The 26,106-nt window shown below is 46.1% G+C and overlaps 1 protein-coding gene across 2 annotated transcripts in view; it reads left to right on the top strand.

Moving 5' to 3' along the window:
- Nucleotides 1–320: 320 nt before the first annotated feature.
- The window catches only part of ADRA1B (adrenoceptor alpha 1B), an 82,516-nt gene continuing 56,730 nt past the window's right edge, over nucleotides 321–26,106 (top strand). For both annotated transcript variants that reach the window (XM_045827944.1, XM_045827952.1), the window contains exon 1: nucleotides 321–456. The gene's annotated coding sequence lies outside the window, so the exon portion shown is untranslated. The remainder of the gene's footprint in view (nucleotides 457–26,106) is intronic.

Below are 26,106 nucleotides of genomic sequence, written 5' to 3'. Positions count from 1 at the left end.
GACCACACTCTCTGAGGTTGACTGATGTCTGTTGCTCTGCATTAAGTAATCTCCCTGAGTGACTTTGAGCAAGTCACTTTAGCTCTCTTGCCATTAGTTTCTCTAGCTGTCAAAAAAAAAAAAAAAAAAAACCAAACCAGGTATAAATAGATGGCCCCAGGCTTTGGCAAACTCTGGAATTCTATTATCCTATGATTAAAGAAATAACAAGCCTGGCAGATATTACTCCCATCAGTGTTTTTGTCCAATCATTTACCAAACTAATGAGGCCGTTTAGGCAATCCAACTGCAAAGTTCACTTTCGGGGACAAGGGGAGGAATCAGGGCAGTTGGACATTCCGGGACATCGCTGGGGGCCAGACGTTAAGTTGATGGTAGAGTGCTGTCAACAGAGAAAGGAAATCGGGGGGATCCTCACGGAAATGGGGTGCATCTTAGAATGAGGGAGCACTTTCGGTGAGTAGAAAACTTATCTGGCTGAAGCCAAGATAAAATCTACTTTTTGAAAATGTTTGTTGTCTTTTAAGTTTGGCTCAATCACTTGTTTTGCTCTGTTCCTTATGTAATCTTGTGGGATGCGGTGTCAAAAGTCATAAATCATTCATGGTGCTCCAAAAGAAATTACTTTTGCAAAGCAGATGCAACTTAAAATGAAATGGGAGAAGTTTTTGAACCAAACACAAAGAAAAATATAACTCACATGGTTCATAACCCACATGGATCGCTAATTCCCATAATCACTCTGTGGCTCGGTTTTTTTTCTGGCTTCTCGATGTGCTTTGTTTTAAGTGGAGACTGAGTTAGCCCTGGCCAGTGTGGCTCAGTTGGTTTGATTCCAGTCAGGGCACATACATATACATGTTGTGGGTTCGATCCCCAGTCAGGGCACATAGGAGAAGGCAACCAACTGAAATTTCTCTCTCTCTCTCTCTCTCTCTCTCTCTCTCTCTCTCCCCCCACCCAATAAAACTTAATTTTAAAAAATGTCCTCAAGTTAGGATTAAATAAGTAAATAAATGGAGACTGAATTAAAGATGTAGCCTGTCACAACTGTACTGCGTTTTTTGAGGAGTCTTAGAAAAGAGGCTATACTTACGGCATTTGCACGGACAGCCGAAGCTGGCGGATTTTATTTCCTGCTTCAAGAAACCAAGAAAGCCCCCTCTTTGTCCAAAATCCCCTTTTCAGTATGCCCATCATTCTGTCCACAATTCCACAGGCTAGTTAAATTCCCTTTGTAAATGTACTCTTCCCCAGAACCCACATACAAAAAAATAAAAAACAAGTAGCCCCCAACAGAGGGAACCCATAAAGCTAACTCCTGAATACTAATGCCTTAAATAAATTCAGTTAGCTTTATAAATTCTAATGTGGCAGCTAGCTGTGATGAGGTTTCTAATAAACAAGAAAATTATGGGTTTCTAGAAATCTTTCATATTCATGAACTCGTTGGTGCTTCACAGAAGTAGCAAGCACAGGTATATGTTCATTGATTAATTCATCCCTACCACAGATTTTACTGACTGTCAAGCACTGTGCTGGGGCACTAAGGTTCAGACAATATGAAGCTCCTTGCCCTTGAGCCCCTCACGGTGTATAGGGAACCTCTGACCAGAGTCAAGTTCTTTTCCACTGAGAGCAGAACAACAGCCACAAGTGGAAGTAGCACGGAAGTGGGCTTCAGCTTTGTGTAAGGAAGAACATCTCAGCTGTTAAGGTTCCCCAGTTAGAAAAGCGAGGGAGTCCACATTGCCAGATTGTTTCAGAAGAGTCTGAAGAACTAACTCTCAGAGTTTCTGTAGGAGACATTTCTACATTGCACAGGCTACAAAGTTACCCAAGATAGATAGATAGATAGATAGATAGATAGATAGATAGATAGATAGATAGATAGATAGATATCCACCTAGTTCTAAGTCCCAAAGTCCCTCAATACTCAATCATGATTCATTCATTTACCCAACAAGCAGCTAATGACTGGTGCTGACTTGGGGACCCTCTGGCTGGGTTTAAATCTCAACTCTGCCACTTTCTGCCTGTGAGACTTTGGACAACTGAGCTTCTCCCTATCTCAGTTGCCTCATCTATAGGACGGGAACAATGATCGTTTCTGCTCACGGAGTTGCTGTGAAGGTGAAAGAAGGTTTGGAACAGCGCCTGGCACATAACACGCAGTCAGCTACTGTCAGACGCTGGTAGCAATAGGAGTGTGTATCGGGCGCTGGGCTGCACCCTACGTCACCAGGGTTAAGAAAAGAGACACCAACCCTACCTTTCTTGAGTTTAAAATCAGCCAGGATGTGGGAGAAGATAAAAGATATTAAACTAAATGTGACAAAAATACAAATACAGCTTGAAGCTATGACAGTTGCTGTGAAGGGAAAAGAGAGTGCCTTGAGGACGTATGATGGAGGAGGGGGGACTCATTTAGAGCAGGGGTGTGCACAGATTTCTCTGAGGAACTGTCATTTAAGCTGAGTTGCAATACATATGCGTTCCAGCACCCTGCGGTGTAATGAAGTGCCTCGGTGCCGCCGGGCCTGCCTTCAAGTCAACAGAGAAAGGAAGCGAGCTCCCTCTGCACGGGTACGGAGTCCCCTGTCAGTCTGAGTTCCAGTTCGTGTGTCAGGCTCACGTCACACAAGGAAGGTGTAGATAGGATCTCTTCTCTTTAGCTATTCGTTTCCATTTGATTTTTTTCTTAACTGTATAAACTCATCGGTTTATCCATCAGTCATTCATCCAGTCTGTGGGGGTTTCAAAGATATGTAGCCCCCAAATGCAAGGAGCTGCTGTAAGAGAGGCTGATGTGTGCACAGGTTCCTGTAAGCAAAGGCACACTGAGGAGGTAGAGGAAAATGTTACGGAACTTTGAGGAAGCCAGAAAGGCAACACAGATGAGGGGATAAAGGGAGAATTGTTTTAAAGGTGGCACGTTGAAGCATGCCAGCGGATTCTAAGCAAGGTGAATTTGAGGGAATCAAGTCTTACTCAGCATCTGAGTTCTAAAAATCAATGCATAAAGCCAAAAAAAAGTCATGACTAGACAACAGTCAGAGGTACCCTTGAAAATCCCTTCAGCGGGGACTGTGTTGGAAAAATGATGTAATCTCTCTCAAGAAATCCAATCTAGTCAGTGTTTCCTCCGGTCCTGAAACCAATTGCTGCTGCCTCAGTGGAGCATCAGATGAATGTGTGAGCCTGCCTTGAGGTGCCAAGTTGTGTGAAAAATATGAATCCTTCCATGTAGAACTCACACGCAGTACAAGGTCCACAGGCGCGGAGAGCAGGCTGGCATCACCATGCCTCCTGCGCCCTCCTCCATCACCTGCCCCGTGCAAAGTGGGCAGAACTGCTCCCAGTAGCCTCAGTGTTAGTGCCCTCTTGCTCTCTGCCTCTCTGTGTCAATCAATTAACCTATCTCTTTTTATTTTTGCCAGATAGTTAAATTTGCATGCATTAAATATAAATATGATATGCATGTCCAATAATAATATGATTAAAGACCTGAGGTCCGCAAAGAGTTGGGCTTTCAGGAAATAGCCCGGTGACACAATACAGCTGAAATTTGAGATCTGTATTACTTTTCTAGGGCTGCCATAATAAACCACCACAAACTGAATGGTTTAAAAAAAAAAAAGAAATACTGTCTCACAGTTCAGAGGCCAGAAGTCTGAAGTCAAGGTGTCAATAGGACCACACACCCTCTGGAAGCTCTAGGAGAAATGTGTTCCTTCCCTCTCCCAGCTTCTGGTGCCTCCCGTGCTTCTCAGCTAATGGCAGCATAGCTCCAGTCTCCACCTCTATCTTCAAGTAGCTGTCTTCCCTGTGCCTCTGTGCCCCTCTCCTTTTTCTTAAGAAGACACCTGCCATTGGATTTAGGGCTCAGTCTAAATCCAGGACGATGTCATCTGGAGATCCTTAACTTAATATCTTCAAAGACCTCATTTCCAAATATGGTCACATACATAGGTACCTGAGGTTAGAACTTGGACACGTCTTCTGGGGGCTACCATTTAACCCACCACAAGGATCAAGAAAAAGAGAAATAAAAATGAGTTGAAGCTCTATTTTGATGGCTGTAGAGTGCCAATTTCAGATGTTTCCGAGGGTCTAGTTATTTGCAGATTCACGATGCTATTTAAACATCTTGTACTGTAGGGTCTCCTTCTCTACCTCCCTGCCACCATCTGACATCCTGAAGCCCTGTTCCCCATACTTTAGTCGCTCAGCAGGGCCCCTGCAGTGCAATAAGCCTTGACATATTTTAACATCTGCTTTTCCATGTCCTAATCAAAATTCCCATCTCATATCCCATCCTCTACACAAGTGATGGTTAATCAACAAAAATAATCTTTATGAAGGCACTGGCTTGTCAACATTGTTAAAACTTGTACATGTAACCCTTAAAGTGTGATCCTGTTAATACCAGCTCCCCACTGTGGAGGTACAGCTGCTGCCAGAGACACTACCAGAAGCTGATGGGGAGGAGAGAAATGCCCCCAGCTAGCCTCTTCTTGTTGTCCCCAGAGCTCCTACAATTGGCCAAACTCAGCTAGAAGCCAGCTGATACCGGAGTCTGGGAAAAGTAGCCTGAGAGATCAGCTCCCTGTGACACAGAGCAAAGGAAGGAGGCAAAGGCACAGATCTGAGGACAAGTAGGCTCAGGACCAGCACATACTATCATTCCTCATTTTACAGAGTAGGACATGGAGCTCAGAGAAGGTTATTAATCTCCCAGAGTCACATAGCTAGTAAATATTAGTGTGAACCTTGAATCCAGGTCTACCTGAATCTAAAGTCTGAGTCCTTCCTTGCTCTGCTGTGCTCTGCTCTCACCACCATCACAGACAGTTCAGTGGCTTTGTCCAGCCGCCTTGGTCAAGGACATAATTTGGGGTTCCAAGAGGCTGTTTCGTGGCTATCACAGCAGCAAGAGGACCTTCTCTGGGTTTGAGGTTTGGATCTTGTGAAGGACACAGAGATGCCTCACTGAGATCTCCCCTCAAGGAAGAACTCGCCATGCCTACTGCTGCGAGTGCTATGAGCTCATCTTGGCCCGTAACCCCTCAATGTGCACGTACTAGTTGATGATGGGTCACAGCGGAAACAGTGTGGGTAGTGTCTCCTACTTTTCTCTCACACAGTCTGCAAGCTTCCAAACCTGGCCTCACTGCGATTTCCCTGGGTAATTTAGCCTGATAAGCAAGTGAAGATACTATCAGATGATGAGGCATTCGGTCATTCTCTTGATGACCATCCTTTGCTGGTCCCTCCACAGTGGTCACCAGGAAAGTATTTGGTCTCTGGAAACACAACCACCAGCTCTTAAACCTCACATCTATTTCTTATGCAGAGACCAGGACATGTCTCCTGAACCATTACTAGCTTGGTGGCAGGAACTGAAACCCATCCCAGCATTGCTCAGCACTCCTGGGGAGGCTGGGCTCTGCCTCTCTGCAGGGTGCTCATTCTGAAGGGATCAAGGTACTTGGGGAAGTGCGCCAGCTCACTGATTTCTGGCTGCTGCCCCCTCTGCCGGGATGAAGGCCTGGAGCTTGAAGGGGCTTCTGGCAGCCATCAAGCCCACCTCTCTGCCCTTGACAAAAGGTCTCTCTCTTCGACACAACCACATTTTTTCTTTTAAAAAATATGAAATTCCCTACTTTCTTGGTTACCCAATCAGATGGCAATGAGCTACAGAAGCTCTGTAGGACTGGAGCTGGCCTCCCCCACATACTGTTTTCTTCTCCGCCAACTAATCCTGCCCTTAACCTTCTTAGGTGTCAGTACAGAGCCTATTATTCATTCTTCATTGGCATTTCTTCTCAATCCCCGAAGCTGGCGGTGATTCACCTCTCTTGTCATCAAAGGGCAGCAGTGGGCTGCACACAGCGCACTGCATGGAGTCCCTGGTAGCGCTTCCCTGATGCCTTTCAACAGAGGCACTCCGAAAACTTCCTGGCTCGGTGGCCTGGAGGCTAACGTGCAGGTTTCTAATTTTACAGCCTGTGGACTTAAATTAAGCAATTCCCTGGGTCATACCGACACCAGGACTCTGGACTGGCCATTGGGGAGCAGAGTCCTCAGGTCCATAGAAAGTTACTTTAACAAAGGCCTTCCTAGTTTGAACCTACCCACCCACCAAAATGCTCTTAACACAGAAGGGGAAGGATACTTCAATGCAAGCCTCTTTCTGAAAACAGTGTCCTTGGATTTTCCATGGAATATTTTTATTTTACTGAAAAGAACTAAGCCCTTATTGGGCTAAAAAGGACTGAAGAAGCTTGCTCCCAGACAAAATGTGTGTCTCCACAGCACTGAAGAAGTCATATGGAATGGCACTTTCCTGGGAACTTGCATCCACCTTCCTAGCCTTGTGGCTGTTTGGTACAATAGATTCTCCTCCTCCCTGTACTTAGAGCCTGAAATATAGTGGTGCTTGGGTAAGAGAAGGGGGCTTCTGATAGTGGGCCTTAGTGGAGAAAGTCGGTAACCCATTTAGTAAAACCACACCCAAGACCTGTGTGAAGAGGTGTGTCCTGCAGGGTAAAGGTTTGTTGTCCACAAGATGTTCTACCTTAACCGCAGGCCAGAGTTTTGGCCTGTGTCCTCCCAACCCCCATCTTCTAGCTCCCATTTCTGTTTCACCCAAGACCATAACCACAGCCCCACCCAACAGGAGAATCTGGAAGAAGTCACTGAGACCCCACACTGGAGATCAAGCCCAGGGAGAGATGGAACTCCGGGATTAAAGCCAAGTCACAAATGTGTGCCCTCTGGGCTATGCACAGTGCTCAGAAGTGCTGGTTTGGTCCGTAGAGTATCTTTATTTAAAATTTAAATGCATATACAAAATGGAGAGATTCCATGTAAAAATACAGTTTTCTGATTTCTCTTAAAAAAAAAAAATCTGGCTCTGCTAGCACTCCTGCCTGGCCACTGCCAGTTGGAGCTAAGTAGCCAGCACCAGCCCCTTTACAAGGAGTACTCACTCTCCAGTTTGCTTCTCTTAAACCGGAAGTTTCACCTTTCTGTATTACTGCCCTGGCCTCTGCAGGCGTCAAAGTTTGAGTCCCTTGGATTATGGCAGGGAAGGCAGAAGACAGAAAGAAGGTCAAATGAAAAGAGATTTCCCTGATGTATTAGTTGGAATGCTTTGGAATACAAGTAACAGAAAATCTGATTAAAAGTTGCTTAAACAACCAGGACTGTTAATACTTTAACGGAAAGGTTAAAAGCAGGCTGTTGGATGCAGAGTTAGATCAGTGGCTCAGCAATTTCAAGGCTCTAGGTCAGCTTCTCTGCAGTGTCCTTGGCCTTCTCCTCATGGTGGCAAGATGACTGCCACAGCTCCAAACAATCACACCCTCACTGAATGACATACAAAAGAAAGAAAAAAGAGATCAGAGTTTCTCCTCCCGTGTCTCTCTCTTATCAGAGAGCACAAAGTCTTCCCAGAAGATTCCAAAACTTTGCCTCAGGTCTTATTGGCTGCAGATGGACCACATGACCACCTGTAAATCAAACATTGGCAAATGGGGTAGAGTTGTCATGTTTGAGTAAGACCAAACATGGTTCATCTCTGGATCTAGTGGAGGGGTCCCCCTTAGTACATTGCTGCCCGCACAGTTCTGCTGAAAAGGGAACATGGAGAGGATGGTAGGTGTTTGTAACACCAACCACCTGTGAAAGGGTGGCCAGGCAGGGCATCCCAAAATTCCACCATAATGGCCCCATGTCAACTGGGATGCTGAGGAAGGACTAAAATGTGCCTGAGGGGCATCAGCCACTGTGGTGTTTGTAGGGGGTATAAGATAAGGCTGGAACACACAGTAAAGGACTGTTTGTCCCTTCTTCTAGACTCTCTGTATGCCCAGCTGAGAGTAAGACAATTTTGTTACAAACTCTACCAGCCCTCTCTCCCCATAGGGGCCTGATTCTTGTGTTCTGGGTATTCACTGGCCAATAAGAGGACAGGTTTCTATCCTGATCTAGTCCCAGAATTTGCTCTCTGGGTTTTCTTCCCCCTATGGGTTGCATTAGAAGGCGTTGCCCTTGGGGTCAGGCCTGAGACTCAGCCCTGCAGCTGAAGGGCATGTCATTCATCTGGGTGAAGCTCTTTCCCACGGGGACTGATGATGTGGCTTCTGGAATGGGGATCTTGGGTCATAAATCAGGGCTTGTTGGTGGATCCTTTGTCACCTCATCTTTGGCTTTCTCAGTCCCAAGCAGCCTCAGAACCACAGGCCCTGGGAAACAGCAAATAAAGCTTTAACTCCTGGTCCAATGTGCCCTCCCCTCTTATAAACCACTCCACTAAGCTGGAAGGACTGAGCAACACTGATGGCCTCAGAGGGCCCCGAGACAGCAGGCGGGCCCTCTTACCCCTTCTGCCCACTGCACCAAATTGAAATGTTATACAAGAGCCAGGACTGGAAGAGCCCATCACGCCCCCTGTCAGCCAGGTGCCCAGTCCATGTCCAACAGTGCGTCAGTTGGCCAAGTTCAAAAACTGAGAAATAAATTATTTTAATACTCTATGTGATGTCATGCTCTCCAGCCTTCTTTTAAGTATGTTCAAGTCCCTTATCTCATCGGATCCTCCTGATAACCCTGGGCAGCCCCTAGGACAGGGGTCACAAGAGTAAATCTGAGACACCATAGCCACCATTTCGTTGGCTGCCTACTGCACACCAGGCACTGTGCCAAGCACATCACGCCCTTTGTCTCAGTTAATGCTCTCAACAGCCCTGTGAGACAGGGCCTGTTACTGACCCCATTTTACAAGTGAGAACCTAAAGCTCAGGAAGATGGTGCAACTCACCTAAGGCCACACAGCTAGCAAGTGACAGAACCAGGTTTCAAGTTCAAGTCTGTCTGGTTAAAAGCCTGGCCTTTTAATAACTACTATGGTATTCTCTCAGCCTAGGAAGTGGTGTTTTAATGGTGGCTGGAGTGACTACTCTTTATCTCGAGAGTAGGATGGGTATTACACCGTTAAGGTGACTGTCCTCCACTTCCTGATTCTTCCCTCTCTCCTCAGCATCACTTCCTGCTCTCTTTTGCCCTCTGACCTCCCCCAGGAATAAGTTCAAAACTGCTGGATTTGGTGCTCTGTATCCTAGAAGATCAAGTTCAAGGTGCTTCAGCATGGTCTCATCAGGACTCCAGAGCTAAACTAGGCCCAGGAATCAGAGATGGAAACTGACAGGCACGAACAAACAGCAGGCCAGTCTCAGGCAACCCTGACATGTTGGGGAGGTCAGGACCAGCAGACCCAGAATGAACCACTTAAATCAACAGAGTTCAAGGACAAGCTGTGACTGCTACCTAAGCCACGTTCAGGGCCAGAAGCCAAGGGCCAAAAAGAATTGGCGTGTGGGCAGAGCACAGGATCTGCACTGACCGATGGGGTCCAGTCCACAGGGTCTCCCTCAACCTGGAACAAAGGTCCAGACACATACAGATGCCAATGGAGACCAGTAGGAACTGAGAGGAGGTCCCACACTCCAAACAGGGCTTCAGGCCAAGCAGGAGTGCTCGAAAAAGACCAACACAACAAACCCTCCCAAGCAGTCTTGGGGGGTCCCTGTTTCCTGCCAGGTGCAATCTGATCAATTAATCCCACTGAAGTGTTTTTGGTTCATAATAATTTCATATCCATTCCTCCCAGGATGTAGATATGGATCATAATGAAATAACATGCTTGCACCATCTCTAACTCTTAGCATGGCCACCAAGACATAGTAAGTATCAGTGAGTCCCCATTTTATAGATGGGCAAACTGAGGCTTGGAGAGATAGGTGGCCTGCCAAGGTCTTTTAAAGGAAGGGGCAGGTTTAGAGCCCTGGTCTTCCTGGCTCCCTAGAAAATATTCTTCCCTCTCTAGCCTGCATGGTACCCAAGAACTATAACTGGGGTCCTCTTGCATTAGGAGATTAAAGAGAATATGCAGGAATCCATCTTCTGAGTGCTACCTCTATGTCAGTCAGTGTGCTGGGTGCTAGGGGTGCAACAGTCGATGAGACACAGAGTCTGCACTCGAAGAACTCATTGACCCCACCGTCATCACCACCAGCCCAATTGTGCTGGTGTCCCTCAAAGCTCCGCAAAGAGTCAGCTGCCTTTTCCCACCCCGGCCCGTGATAGAAGGTTGAGCCCAGCAACATTTTCTTCATGCCACTGGTTCTGCTCATTACAGAAACCACACTGTTGACAGAGGCAGGACTGTTGGGCCAACGGATTAGACTGGATCATTTTGAATCTAAACTGCATCCTCCCTGATCAGTGGCCCCTGCCGGCCCAGAGAGGTTTCTGTTTGCTCGGAGCTGGGAGGATTTGCTGGGATTAGCATACAGATTGCTGCGCACTGGGGAAACAGGCCCAGTGCTGCCCAGTGGACCAGCTGGGGCACAGTCGGCTCCACTCTTCCCTACGGAGCACAGTCCTGGAGTGACATGGCACTTCTCGGGGCTCCAGCAGCAACAGGCGCCTGCCTCCAAGATGACTCGATGGTGGGAATGACATCTCTTGGTTATCTTACCGGTCAATGAAGCTCCTTAGGAATGATTTCAGCCCTCTCTCCAGCAACCAGGGCTATAAATAAAGATTCCCAGGGGAGGCTGAATCCTGCCCTCATCCCGGCCGCCTGTGACTCACCCACAGACAGATTCATCTTCCATCTTCTTGATTATAGGAAGAGGGAAGCAAGAGTCTGCCTGTCAGTGTGCACGGATGTGCGCGGCCGTGCTCGCCTGCATGCTGTGTGCATTCACTTAGGTGCGATCTGTGTACATGCTTGTGTGTCTGTGCATGGAATTCTCTGTGTACGCGTGTCTCCTTATGGTCAAGTGTTTCATTTTAAGGGGTAAAGGAAAGGTGCATTCTCATGCAAGTTTTGGTGTGGAGACTGGAAGCTAAAACTCCAAGTGAAATCTCATCTACTGCTGTTTTCCAATCCCTTCTTTGTGCACAACCCTATGCTAAGCAAGGAAAACAAGACACGGGCTCGGTCATCTGATGGACTACAGCTGCTTGACGCAAATAAAATCTCTGAAATGGCAGCAGCAGTTGAAAAGCAGCATTTCATGAGGAAAAAAGAAAAAAAGCCTGACTGGTAACAGGGAGGAACCACGAACGCACTCATGGAGCTCTCCTCGGTGCCCGGCACTGACTAAGGACCTCACAATATGCTCCTCCCATGACACAGTAAAAGAGAGTTTCTCATCCCAGTCTTCACAGGTGAGGAAGCAGCCCCAGAGACGTTAAATAACTTGCCTTAAAATCACACGAGCCATGAAGGTCCAAAGTAAAATTGGAACCCGGGGCTTTGGGGCACAGTCCTAGAGGCCGTATCATCCGACCCTCCTTCTGTTGTTTGCGCTTCCCTACAAGATCCCTGCACACTGGTCATTCGGCCCTTTGGTGGGAGAAACTCAACCCTTGAGACACACTGTTCCTCTTGATGCACTGCCCAACTGCAGGCAGGCTCTCTCCTATGCTGAGTCCCTCGTCTCACTTCTGCCCGTCAACTCCCTCGTGTCCTCGGAGGCCAACAAGGCCAGTCTGATTCCTCTTCCGGTCCCTTCCCTTCAGATAAAGATGACGGCCGTCATCATGCTGTTTCCTCACCAAGCCAGGCCCTTCAACCACTCCACGCCTGAAGTAATTTTGAATCCTTAAATATTTGCACATCGCTGTGTCCCTCCTGCTGGTGTCCACAGTGTGGGCACATTTAGGTTAAGTAAATATCAGTTGAGTAAATAAGGAGATGAATGGGCCCTTGTAAGTAGATGGTAGCACAACGTGTTTCATTAAGTCTTTTGTCTTAATTAAGGATTGTCTGGTTGCCAGAAACAGAGCCTATTTTGGCTAGCTCAAGTAAAAACATTGAGGTTTGATGGAAGAATCCAAGGGACTCTAAAGAAAGCTAAATGTAGGACCATTAAAAGGCCTTGTGGAATAAGAACAATATCAGAAAGTGCTCACTCTCTCTCTCTCCCTCCCCATTTGTGTTTTCTGCTCTCTACCTTCTTTTTGTGTCTCTGCCATGTCCTCCTCTTGCTACACTGATTCCCCTCTATTGCTCATGGCCCAGCATGGCAGCTGTCCCAGAGCCATATTCTCACTTGTCTCCATGTCCATCAGCATGTAAATAACAGGAGCTCTGTGTCCCAGTAGAGAGGAATGGATTGGTCACTCTTCCATGAAGTGGCCACTCCTGGACCAATCAGTGAGAGCTGGCAGACACAGGGAGGAGTCACCTAGCACCAACATGCATCCTTCAGTGCCTCTTTAACAAGGATTTAAAGGGTTTGTTAGAGGGGAGAGAAAATCCTTTGGGAAAGGAGTATGGATGAATAAAAATGCTCACATCTCTTGTACACCTTTAAGTACCACTATTATAAATTCATTTGAAAGGCTCAGGATGCTCTCAGAGAAGCATTTCCTCCTTAGGATGTCCAAACACGAATGCAAGGGACTTGGGGCCTTCAGAACTTCTTGTGCTTCTATAATTCAGCTTCAGGACCATGGAGTCATGAAAGGCTTGACCAGTGACAATAGGTGGCCTAGAGAGAGCTCAAGCTTCCCTTCTGCAGGACGTGGTGCTACTGAAATTAGTAATGACTCCTTAGCATCTTGTCAGTGATCCTGCTCATCTTCAGGTTCAACCAGCAAGTGCTAGATGCAAAAAAAATAGCCCATTTTCTTCTTCCTTGTATGCATTGGGAAGGAATGTGTGTATGGAGTGATGAGGGTTATGGTTGGGGAAGGGCTGGAGAAAAGGAGAATGTGACTGTTTCACAAAAGAAATTCATTGGATTATAGATGAGAGAGTCCCTTAAAGATCATCTAGCCATGTAGCTATCAAACTGTGTTCCTCAGACCTCCAGGGTTTCTCAAAAGTCCCTCATGAACCAAAAGAGGAGGCAACAGGGAAGACTGAGTAGGCAGACTTCCAGCTGCCGCCACCACCTGGCCCACCAGTATTTGTTCAGCAACCACAGCAATTCTGGCATTCTTTTTTTAATATATTTTATTGATTATGCTATTACAGTTGTCCCATTCCCCCCCTTCACTCCCCTCCACCCTGCACACCCTCTCCCACCCAAATCCCCCCCTTTAGTTTATGTCCATGTGTCATAAATTCTTTAGCTTCTACATTTCCCATACTATTCTTGCCCTCCCCCTATTTTCTACCTACCATCTATGCTACTTATTCTCCGTACCTTTTCCCTCTCTCTCCTCCTCCCACTCCCCTGTTGCTAACCCTCCATGTGACCTCCATTTCTGTGGTTCTGTTCCTGTTCTAGTTGTTTGCTTAGTTTCTTTTTGTTTTGTTTTAGGTGTGGTTGTTAATAATTGTGAGTTTGCTATCATTTTACTATACATGTTTTTTATCTTCTTTTTCTTAGATAAGTCCCTTTAACATTTCATATAATAAGGGCTTGGTGATGATGAACTCCTTTAACTTGACCTTATCTGAGAAGCACTTTATCTGCTCTTCCATTCTAAATGAAAGAATGGAAGAGCAATCCATTTGCTGTATAGAGCAATCTTGGATGTAGGTCCTTGCCTTTCATGACTTAGAATACTTTTTTCCAGCCCCTTCTTGCCTGCAAGGTCTCTTTTGAGAAATCAGCTGACAGTCTGATGGGAACTCCTTTGTAGGTTACTGTCTCCTTATCTCTTGCTGCTTCTAGGATTCTCTCCTTCATTTTTACCTTGGCTAATGTAATTATGATGTTCCTTGGTGTGTTCCTTCTTGGGTCCAACTTCTTTGGGACTCTCTGAGCTTCCTGGACTTCCTGGAAGTCCATTTTCTTTACCAGAATGGGGAAGTTCTCCTTTATTATTTGTTCAAATAAGTTTTCCACTTGTTGGTCTTCCTCTTCTCCTTCTGGTACCCCTATAATTCGGATGTGGGATCGTTTAAAGATGCCCTGGAGGTTCCTAAGCCTCTCCTCATTTTTTTGAATTCTTATTTCTTCACTCTTTTCTGGGTGTATGTTTCTTTCTTCCTTCTGGTCTACTCCATTGATGTGAGACCCAGCTTTCATTTCATCACTATTGGTTCCCTGTGCATTTTCCTTCATTTCACTTATTGTAGCCTTCATTTGTTCATCTAATTTGCAACCAAAATCAACCAACTCTGTGAGCATCCTGATCACCAGTGCTTTGAACTGTGCATCTGATAGGTTGGCTATCTCTTGGTCACTTAAAAGTACTGGATCTGGGGCTTTTAATTCTGTTTGAGTCATCTTTTTTTTTTCCTTTGGTCTGGTCGCACCTGTTACATATGAGGGGAGGAGCCTTAGGTGTGCACCAGGGCAGGGCACCCCAGTCACTGGGTTGTGATGTTGTATGTGGGGGCGGGGTCCAAGAGGGAAATGGTACTTGCTCGGCTCTCTGTCGGACCTCCGTCCCTTCTGCACTTCCCTCGAATGAACTGGTCCCCTCTGGTGCCACTTCCAATGTGGGTGGTCTTATACATCCCGTGGGACTTTCCAAGGACCTCTCCTGTGAGGCTGGGAGTCTCTCCCTGTGCCTCACCCCCCACAGGTATTTTCAGTCAGTGCCCTGAGGCTCTGTTTCCCAGAGCTGGGATCCCAGGTTTCACACAGTGTCTCGCTTCACAATCACCACCTCACTGGGTCTGCTGGTTGCCACCCCTCTGCCGGGGTCTGCCAGCTACCGCTTGCGCACCCAGGGTCCGCCCACTGTGGTCTTGCGCGCCCCAGATGCCTTATGCACCCAGTCCCAACACTCTCTGCTCTCCGCACTATGACCCTCGCCCAGCTGCCCGACTCTGCCTCTCCTACTGGTCTGGATGAACGTGTCTATTTTAATTTCTTGGTTGTCCAACTTCCATTCAGATCAGTTTTGTGTCAGTTCTGGTTGTTATTCTGTTTCTAAATTGTTTTTGTCCCTATCTTGGTTGTGCGAGGAGTCACAGTGTGTCCACCTATGCCTCCATCTTGGCCAGAAGTCTCTGCAATTCTGGTGTTCTTAATATTATATATTGGGTTGCTGTGTGTTATTTACTCTTTTATAGGTGAGGAAACTGACTGTGGAGGGGTAGAATGACTTCCTCATGGTCACATGGCTAGCGAGAGCCTAAGCTTTCCTGGTTGCCAGCTATGCTGACTCCCAGAGCCCTCTCTCTGCTGGCACAGGTCATACTGAGACAAGAAAGAGAGCAATGATTTTTGACAAGGATAAGTATCATGACAGCTAACCATCTGTGTCTGCAACCTGCAGCGAAGCATCAAGCATTCACTACTGATACGTTACCACTGCCCAATAGCCTGAGCATACAGCTGTGCTTGGCAGTGTTCAAGCAGGACAGTGATGAACTGGTAGCTTCAGGGCTCAAGTCCTCTAAATGGTCAAACTTACTCCTTGGGTGCCTATTTTGCAATTAGCTCATCCATAAAGGGACCCTATAACAGTTAGGGTAATTTAATTACAATCAACAGAACCCAACTCTAACTAGCTAGAAAGAGGGACTGAGAGAGAATGTTGAGGAGCTCTCCAAATTGGCAATGTCAGGACACTGTGGCTAGAATAAATGAAGGTCAACCAATCTTCCTAGATATAAGGTCATCAAAGGGAGATTGACAGATGAGCTCAGTTTATATAACCACCTGCTTAGTGGCCGCTGATGTTCTCTTGTTCAATTCCTATTCCAGGCTCTCTAAGCCAACATATTTACAGCTCCCCTTGTGCCAAATCTTGGTAACATGGTTCTGACAGTCACAGGCTGTCTAGCTCAGAAATTGGTCTGGCCCCTTCTTTCCTCTCCCATTCTGACCTAGCTCTTGTCATGCCTCCACCAGTCCAAGAATCATAAGACCGAACTCTGTGAGCATCCTGATCACCAGTGCTTTGAACTGTGCATCTGATAGGTTGGCTATCTCTTGTGTTAGGGATAGCCAACCTATCAGATGCTCCAGAGTTTCCTTGTGTTTTTAGTGTCTTACAGCCTGATAGTATATCTTGCATTTGACTCATACATAGAATTTCTTACCTTTCACTCTCTTTTAGGCACTTGGGAGAGGTTGATTTGGGGCTGGAATAGAGGGCAAGATGCAAAAAGTGTAGCATCCAAAATTATCCCCCTTCTTTCATAGGCCATCCAAGGACTGGACTCTAACTTAGAGTCAGTCCAATTCAAGAGTTAAGGGGCAGCCCCTGTTCCCATTTTGGTTCAAGAATTTTAGCCTAGAGCAAACAGTCAACTCCAGCACATTCCCTCACTGGTTCTCCTAGAAGGCCTATGGGGACTTCATACAAACAGAATCTTTGCGTCAGAGTCCCAGCAGCAGACACAAATTAGACCCACCCCGTGGAATTTGCTGCAAAAACATTCACACACATAACCTCCAAAGTCACTTCTAGCTCTAAGGGCTCATGATTCTCTGATGAAGCAAAGGGGATTAATTTCTAAGAAGGGGGAAATGAATGTCTTATTCAATGACCCATAATTCACTCCGCCAGATTCTAGAGACTTCCCAATCATTGAGAGCACTCCCATGGTGCTGCACTTCTGCCATTTGCCTGGGAGTTTATGACATCAGAGAGCAGGGTCTGACCTGACCCTTGGAGGAAAAATGTTTTCTAAACTATGAGATATTGTTTCTACTCTCAGAACCAAACACATCACTTTCTGTTTGGCTCTGGCCAGTTGATCAGCCACCAAGGGGTCGCTGATGGTTGATTCAACCAACCACTTGCAACAGCAAGGAGACCGTGGTCTATGCCATCTGCTCAACAAACAGCCTTCATAGTGGCCAAAAGCCAAGAATAAATTAAAAAGAAAAATGTCAATTCAATTCTACATTTGGAACTAAGCTACATTTCAGGATGGGGGAGCTTAAAAAAATTGGTTGTTCCATGATCCTAAGGAATATTTTCCCAACCCCCAAATGGCATATCATTATGTTTTGAGTTGTTTCTTCAAATTACAATGTTTTTTCACCAAACCATCCACATTGGTCCTTCTTTTTTAAAAAAAGTGCACAATCTGTGACCACAAAACACAAGGGAGGTATCTCAATGAGCTAACATGCTCAAACCTACTGTTCTTCAATTCAGAACACTATTTGAGGAGGACTTGCCAGCTTTGGTAGAGGGGGAATTCTCAGGTAGTTTCCTGAAGTAGAAAAAGGCAGATGCTTTGGTGTATAATCAACTATATCCTCAGCTCAGTTACCCAACTCACTGTACTGAGTGGCAGATGCTGGCATCTTGATATCAGCCAAAGCTGGTTCTTAGTAGCTTGGCTTGAGGTATTTCTGAGAAGGAAATAAAAATGGTACATTTCAGTTGCCCTCTCATCAGTAGATTTAGGGACAAAACTTAACCCCATACACACTGAGAATACTAAGTAAAATCAGGCTTATGAATCTCAGAACCGGAAATAGACCGGGAGAGCAAGTAGTCCAAAGCAGAAGCTAATTTAAAAACCAGCAATAATAAAAATAACAATAGTGAATTTTAATGATGGTAGAGATTTCTGTTAGATGCCTAGCCAGAATTCTTAACTCCCTCCCTTTCCCAACAGAACTTCAGTTTTCTTTGGGCACCCAACCTCCTTCCATGTACCCTCAGGGGAAGATGACTCTGCCCTTCACATCCAGGATGAGTTCCATAGGTCAGGTGCTTCTTACAAGTACAGTGTAACCTTGGTTCTCAAACTTAGTGCATTCCAGAAAACTGTTCAAGAAGCAATTTGTGCAGAAACCGAAGCTCCTTTGTTTGCTGCCTGGGAAATGCATGACTTGTATCAGCATGAAAGGGTTGTCGAGTAGAGAATGGAGACCCGAAGTCTTGTTAGACAACTGAGACATTTTTTTTCTGTGAACAGCTTGGTTGAGAACCAAAATTTGACTATAATTAGTGAGAATAGGCATTTGACCCAGTTCTGGCTAATAAGATATAAGCAGGTTTGGTGGTGGAATACAAAAAAAAAGTTTCTCTACTTGAAGTAGTCTGTGGAGATACATCCTTCTTCCCCAAGACACTGATGCATCCAGATATGGTATCTGGGAATGAGGCCGCCACATTGATCCTGGCCTAAAAGTGGAGCCAACTCTCAGGATCACAAAACAAACATGGCAAGAGCCTGGTTCTTGATGAGATCACTGAGTAATTAATTTAACCAACTTTGAATACATCCTCTCTTTGAGCTTCTGATTACCTGAGCTATTACATTTTCTTTTATAAGTCACTGTGAGCTGGAGGTTCAGTTACTTGCAGTCAAAAACATCATAAGTTAGAAAGAATGCTTACCATTGCCAGTTCCTGGTACCCTAGGGGTATTATTTTCCTTAATCTTTGTGGCAGCCCTATGAGATGCATACTACTGTTAGCCCATTCTACTTTTGAGGAAACTAAGTCTTAGGGAGATAAAATAATTTGCTCGGAATCAGTTGGAAGTTGTGAAGACTAGATTTAAAATCTAAGCAGCCCAACCTACAGGGCCTGCACTCTTACCCTCCACGCTTTATAACCCAGCGAAGGGAAAGACTTGCTCCAAAGAAAGCACCATAGGTCAGTATCACTCCGGACTTGAAACCAGGGCCCAGGGTTCTTTCAGTGCCTGTGCAGAAGGTGATGACTTCAAAGCTTAGGAGCCAGTGTGGTCTCCTCTACCCTTTCCCCAAGGCATCCCTTCCCATGGAACCCAAAGTCTGGCTTAAACGACTGGCTCTTGTCTCTAATCATCGGCTACATGGCTGGCTCTCTGTGCTCATCTCCCTTCGACCTCCTTCTTCATTGCAGCCTTTTATCTCATTAATTGACTTTCTGCAGCCATTGCAGAGAGACATATCAGTCTCCTGGAAAACATCCCAGGGCAGAGGCAAGATCATTGCTAGTGAGGAGGTCTCACCAGCAAAGAAATTAGTCTGCTGCAGGGGGTGTGGAGGATGAGTTGGCAGGTTTCCCATGCTAATCTGTTTCAGTCTTGATTCAATGGGCCTCCCAAGCCAGGTGACAGCTCTATCGTGTCCAGCAATTCCAGACACGAAAAGAAGGCAAACACTTGAAGCTGCTTCAAGCAGAGGATGAGTCACCAGGAGCTCCACCATAGGAACCTCACAGGCCTGGAATTGTCCACAAGTGAGAGGACAGGCTGATGATGGCATGACAGGCTGGCATCATCACGCTAACAAGAGCAACAGGAATGGGGAGCCCACCCTTGCACGGGCAGTCCTGGAAGCGGGGCAGCAGTAGGGTGCTGTAGTTGTGAGCATGGTCTTGTAATTAAGCAGATGTGGCTTTGACTCCCAGTTCAGTTACTTGCTAGCTGATAAATGCAGAAAAAAGTGAGTAATGGAATTTCTCTGAACCTCAGGATTTTTTCCTCTGTGAAAAATAAGAGTAGGATGGTTGTGAGTATTAGATGTGATGAGCATTATGCCTGGCACATAATAAATGCTCAGTGCCTTTGAATATAATGATACCAGCTGCAAAGATGATGTCAATAATGATGAAAAGCTGAGTGGATGGCAAACATGTGTTCATTCTCATGGTCAAAGTTTCTCCTCCTTAATAACAACCCCAGGCAAGGCCCTGCCTCATTTGAAGGGACTCTCACCTCCTATTTTGACCCATGTTCCCCCATTTCTTCCCTCCTTAAGGAAAGCAAAATTCAGTGCACTTGAACTTTACCCAAACAAGCAACTGGCTCTTCTGCAACCAGCTACAAAGATGATTTCCTGTCATATCAAGTTGTGTTAAGGGAGAACACCCACCTCAGCTCAGTAGAGACAATTAATCAGACTACATACAGAACTGGAAAAGGTGAATCAACACAGATATGGTTAATTTCAAGAGGGGATATTTTTATGGGGTGACTAAGCCTCAGCACTCAAAGCTAGTATAATGACCTTATCAGGTTTATGGTGAAAAGACTTGGGCTATGTTTACTCAAATTTCTCCATAGGATTCCATTTGCATCTGCCAGTGAATATGGTGTGGTTATCCAGTTGCCCAAAAGACACGACTTATTTGACATGGCTTTAGAGAAGATTTGCACCTAAGTTTTTAAATCTGTTGGCTGAAATATGGCTGTGTGCAGGCTATCATTTGAGCAGTGCCTGGTCATCATATTTAATTGGCTCAACTGGTTGTTCCTGTATATGTAAAGCTGAAATATACAGAAGATGCAACATAGCGCAGAGTCATAACTGCTCCATGGAGCCCTAGGGATGTGGTGAAGGTGTCACTCAGGGTCATGACCAGGGGAGCACTGGAGTCCATAGAACTCTAGAATGCCCGCCCCTCGATTCACCCAGAGCATCTATCTCTGGTTTCCATATTAGGCTTCTGCATAATGTTACTCACAACTTTAAAAAAACCTTTGGAAATCACCCTCCTGATTGAACTCACTCATATTTCAGGAGAGGAAATTATGGTCCAGAAAAGTCAACTGACTTGTCCAAGGTTGCACAGCCAGCTACTGTGAAATATGGACTCAAGTTCTAGACTCGGAGATCAGCACACCTGCCTAAGAAAAGCTACCGAAGCTTTCTCTTGCAAATACACACTGCTGATCTTCATGACTGTCACTATAAACACTGCTGCTGTCATATACCTACCTGTGAGTGTGTGGTACTATATTTGGTACCCTGGGGCTTGGAAGGGCAGAGTGCAGAGGCAACATCAGGAGAATTAATGCCTGAACAAAGTTTTGAATAATGCATTGAGTTTACTAGATTGAAAAAGGAAGAAATTGGAGCATTTCAAACATTAAACCTCTTTGATTGGGAAATATGTTAAAAATGCAAGGCATATTGTTCTCGCCAAATTATCATGTGTATCAGAGTCCAGTCAGGGAAAAGGAAGCACATTAGTATTTCAAATCAGGGCATTTAATCCAGGGAACTAGTTACAAAAGATTGGAAATGCTAAAAGAACAAAAAGGGAAAAGTGAAGTAAGCCAGAGACTAAGAAAGAGCAGAAAGCAGCTACTTCTCTGAGGGCTGGGACAGAGATGACAGTGTGCTATTATCTAAGGGCAGGTGTGCACTTGTGACTTCACCGTTGGGGGTGCCAGAGAGTGTGATGGCACTACTGAGAAGGGACCACCTAGTCAGTACCAGGACCAACAGGCAGGGCTGTCCCAGGCTGGTACCAAGCTAAGTGGCTGAAGATGGAATTATCACAGATGCTGTCACTCCCAAAGATCACATGAATGAGGGAAGGAGGGAGGGAGGGAGAGAGAGACAGAGAGAGCGAAAGAAGAGCATGCTTTCTCACCTCCTCTGACTTTTCAACTTCCTATCAATTCTTCCCATTGGCTGGACCTACAAAGGAGGCCTGAAATCTGTGGTTTGCAGGGGCCCAGGCTCTGTGATGTAAAGCAGGCCATGGAAGGGCAAGAATGGTGCAGAGAATAAGCAAGGAATGACTAGCATGCCCTATTTTCTAAATGTAATATTCATTCTGGAAGTTTCCCCAGGGTCTATGCTTCCTCTCCACTACAAACACACATTGGCACACTGATGTACACACATAGGAACAAGTCCAGAACAACCCAGTAGTAGACATTTGCCATTTTTTCTCTTTCCTAGTACCTGAAACCTCTTCCTATTTGGGGAAATCCCCCATTGTACAAAGATGAAACTCTATATCCTTAATTTCCCAGCTCCCCTTGCAGCCATGCCCAAGGCATATGTGGTGGCATATGACCAAGGCTCTACCAATTGATGCATTTGTTTCTGGACTTGGAAATAGTAGCTAATGACACAACAAAGTAGAGACATGGAGGGAACCTCCATGGTGGAGAAATAGCCACACCCAGTTTCCAAGGGCTGTGACTACTAGGCCTTTATTGAACTGGTTCTGTCAAGTGATGGCCCTTAATCTCTAGCTTTCCCAGGGTTTTGAGAGGTATCCAGATATTTCCAATAATTTCATTTTGGCTTAACTCATCTAGAGTAGTTGTTTGTTGCTTGCAACCCAAAACATCTACTAGCATAAACTCCTCTCTTGTTTTGTGGCCAGAGATCTTATATCTTGAGTCTCGTACTTGATTGCCCATAGGTTTTAGGGAGCTTCATCTCTTACAATATCCAAGAGAAACAGGCAATGGAATGTAAATAGGCCTTGGCACAGAACCCCCCAGAAGTCGTAAGGGGCTGGGGTTTGCTGTGAGCCTCCAGCACCCAGAGTTGTGGAAACATCTCCTACCATGAAAATCAAGAAAAGTCATTTTCCTTGGGGACTAAGTTCAAAACCCAACAGCAGAGACTAAGTCATCTTTATGCCTCTCCCACAAAGGTGCACCCCACCCAGGAAGCTCTAGGCTTTGTTGCATCTCCTGCTCTCTCCCAGGCCAAGCACCATCAGATGTTTTTGACCTCTACTCCCCTGCAATTTCAGAACCTCCATCCTCCTTGAAATACCAGCCCAAGGACCTTCAAGGGGTAGGATGCTTGCCCTGCTCCTCCTGTTCTAAATCACCATCTATTAAACTGGTCATCTACTGCTATACAATGAATCATCTCAAAACTTGGTGGCTGAAAACAATAGTAGTCCAGTATTACCTCTCATGGTTTCTACGGGTCAAGAATTCAGTCAGGGCACAGTAGGAATGGCTTATCTCTGCTCCTCAGTTTTTGGGGGCCTCAGCTAGAAAACTCAAAGGCTGGAGATTGCGTTCCTCTGAGGGCTGTAGGCTGGCACGGTCAACTGAAACACTTCCCACGCACGGCCTCTCCCTGGCGTGTGCTTCCTTACAACACAGCAGCTTCCAGGAGCCAGGTGGAAGCTGGATTGCCTTCTGTGATCTAACCTTGGAAGTCAGGTGGCATCACTTCCACCACATCCTGTTGGTCAACACAGTTACTAAGATCCACCCCATTTCAGGAGGAGGAAAGAGAACCCCCTGTCTTCTCAGTGGAGGACTGTCATTGTCACATGGTAAAACAAGCCTGTGGAATGGGAGGTGTATTTACACAGCCGTCTTGGGAAAATACTTTCTGCCACAGTCACCTTCAGTAACTCCCAGGTTAAGAAGGCCTCTTTGGACTCATTCTCCTTGGACCCTGTAGCAGCGCATTCTGCTCCTGTTCTCCTGTCCCCACCCTCAGTGAGTCCAGAACACCCTTCACCACCCACCTTCTGAGAAGGAGGCCGCACTCAGCGAGTCCCAGACTGTCTTCTGGATCCTTCTTCTGAAGAAAAACAAATAAGTGCAAATATCATCTCAGTGTTGCTCCCTGCTGCACGTGTGATCCCAGTGATACTAATCCCGAGTGCTCCTCAGCGCTGTGCGTGGCTTTATGGTTCACACTGTGCTTTCGCTTGCACAGGCTCATTTAATCAATAAACTCCAATATGACTTTTCTGACAAAAAAAGTAAATAAATGAAACTACACAGTGTTAAGTACAAATGTGGCTCGAAAATCGCTCAAGCAACAATTTCCCAGCTTAACTTCTGCCGCCTTTAATTATATTCATGAAGACCCGGCACCCCCAGGGACTGGCACCTCAGCGGGAAATACATTCCACGTCAGCAAACTCGTTGAGGTGGGAGGGGAAACCAGGTAAGAAGGTGGCTTATACAACAAGAGGAGGCCTTGGCAAACTTGAGTTAATGTTCCCAAGCTGGAGATTGCGGAGGAGCTGGGTAATTTGGAGGCGGAAAGGCACTAAATAAATTGACTGTGCTTTAGCTCTCAGGCAAAGCATCCATGATTCATCGCCGAGAGTTTTCACAACACCCTCCCGCAGCCGTGCAGCCTCCGATCTCCAGCCAGAGGGCAGGTCTGACTCCGTGTGAGACAAGGGCAGAGTGGTGTCAGGGAAGCAGCAGTGGGTACGGACTCTAGACTGCTCAGTGGCAGAGAGATTCCAGGTTCCAGTGGTGGTGGGAGACTCTCTTCTAGGCTTCTACCATGACTGTAGAGTAGGAGTCACTTGCACTCGTCACAAAGCTTGAGTTGTCAATGCTGAATTTTGAAATGGATTCCTCATGGCAAATAAAAATAATAGCTATCCTTTGAAGAGGCTTGGTTCATGCCGGTCACTGAACTGTGACCTTTATAGGTATCATAGGGTCAGCCACATGCTTCCACAGAATGCCTGTCGTAATTCCTAGCTCTTGTATCAGTTCCCCACAGCTTAGTGGCACCAACCCATTTTAAGTGATCAGATGTGTCCCTGGAATTCTCAGGTGTCCCCCCTGATTCAGATAAAAGGTATGAGCTCAGGAAAGAGGGCAAATCTGACAATTTACTAGTCACTGAACGTGGGTATGGAAGGGCAGAGAAGGGTGGGGCCATACGAGTCCCCCATTTCACAGGGTTTAGAAACTTAATATAATGTGAAACCAAAGGCAAGTTGAAGATCACATTAGGTCCTCTGTCAAATCCATTCTTGTTTCCTGATATGATCATCTCAAGGTAACGCACCTATCAGCCTCACTCCACTGGAATCTCAAATCTCACAGCTCCTCAACAAAATCCTTAAGGACAGGGAGTACTGCCCAGCACTGGGCAGCAAAAGCATCTTAGTTCTCTAAGTCACCAAACTAGAAAGATGCAGGGTCACTGCACATGTTCAAGGAGATGGCAGGTGGCAGTGCCTCACTCAGTGCCCGGCGCGTTGGGATCTGAGAATTCCCTTCTGTAATGAAAGAGCTCCAAGCAGCCGAGCTCTGACCAGATCCAAAATAACTCCTCACAAAACATGAGACCATCTGGAAATTGCCCACCTTTCTTTTTGTTTTCTCTCCAGCAACTCTTTGAGGGAAATTGGCAATGGCTTTACCTCCATGGGGCTGAAGAGGAAATCAAGGCTCAGGAAATTGAGGGAGTGACCCAAACTCACACAAGGAGGTGGTGTGGCTGGGACAGAAGGGGTGCTTTCTGGACCCCAGGGGCTGTTTCCCTGGACTCCTCTGCCTCTCCCACTGGCTGACTTGTCTTTGTGTCTTGAACTGGCCCCACCCATGGATGAAGCAGGTAGATATGTAAGCAGAGGGATGTTTTTAGCAATTTCTCTGCCCCCTAAAATGTCTCATCCAATGGACTTGCAAAGTGCCTGAAATCCTTGCTCACCTCTCTTCAAGGTCAAGTGCTCCACAGAACTGACCCATATGAGTCTTCAAAAGAGCCCAGGCCTGGTGCCTGTTGGTGAACATTTGAGTCAAGATTTTGCTTCCAGACTCCCATTGCCTTCACCTATAAAATGAAGAGTCTTCAAAGTCTGATACTGCTGGGACATTCCCTGTCACTCTGATCTAAGCAGACATTTAAGGAGTTTGAACACCTCTTCTTTGTTTACTTATGAAAGGCCCGGTAGCAAGATAAGGACAAAGAGCACTGGTGCCTGAAAAGAAATGTTCCTGCCAGAGTCTGGCACAGCTCCTATTCCAGTGCCATCTAGCTAATAACACACCGCCCCCCCTGTCCTTCCTCCTCCCGCTGCCTGGCCAGGCTGGCAAACCGCAGGTAGGCGGGTCCTGGGCACGGCTGCTCTGGGGGGTCTCCACTGGCTCTGCCTGGTTCCACTTACAGAAACCAGCTGTGCTAGTGGCTGTGGTCCTGCCCAATGTGTGTGGCTGCTTCTGCATTGCCAGTGAAAAGCACTGAAGGATTTCCTCCCCTGGCACCAGCCACCACCACAACCCCACGAGTTCACTGGTTTCCTGCAGACACAGACAGCCAGGGTAGGGGGAGGGAGAGAGAGGGGGAAGAGAGACCAACTCAAGGGATAGCCGTGAGGCACGGGACAGAGAGAATGATCACCCCTGGACCTTAAAAGCCACCAGATCACACCTGATTTCCAGAAGGGGCGTGTGTGTGTGTGTGTGTGTGTGTGTGTGTGTGTGTAAACTAAAACTCTGATATATATCTAATTCTCAGTAATACCTAAAAATTTCACCTTTGGTTTATGTTCTGACCTAAAGAAATGGACAGACATTAGAGATTGTTAGTACATCAAACATTTATTTGTAGGTTCTAACAAGGTGACTTTTTAATATTTTATTATAAAATTACTAATTATTGACCATTTGCAAGATGTCAGCCACTGTTTAAGAATTTTACTTGTATTATCTCATTTAATCCTTAAAATATTCTATTAATA

Source organism: Phyllostomus hastatus, unplaced genomic scaffold, assembly GCF_019186645.2.
Source record: "Phyllostomus hastatus isolate PE091 unplaced genomic scaffold, TTU_PhHast_1.1 phas_contig_150, whole genome shotgun sequence".
Taxonomy (NCBI): Eukaryota; Metazoa; Chordata; class Mammalia; order Chiroptera; family Phyllostomidae; genus Phyllostomus; species Phyllostomus hastatus.
Note: the sequence above shows the minus strand (reverse complement) of the source record. Positions and strands in the feature narration are given on the sequence as shown.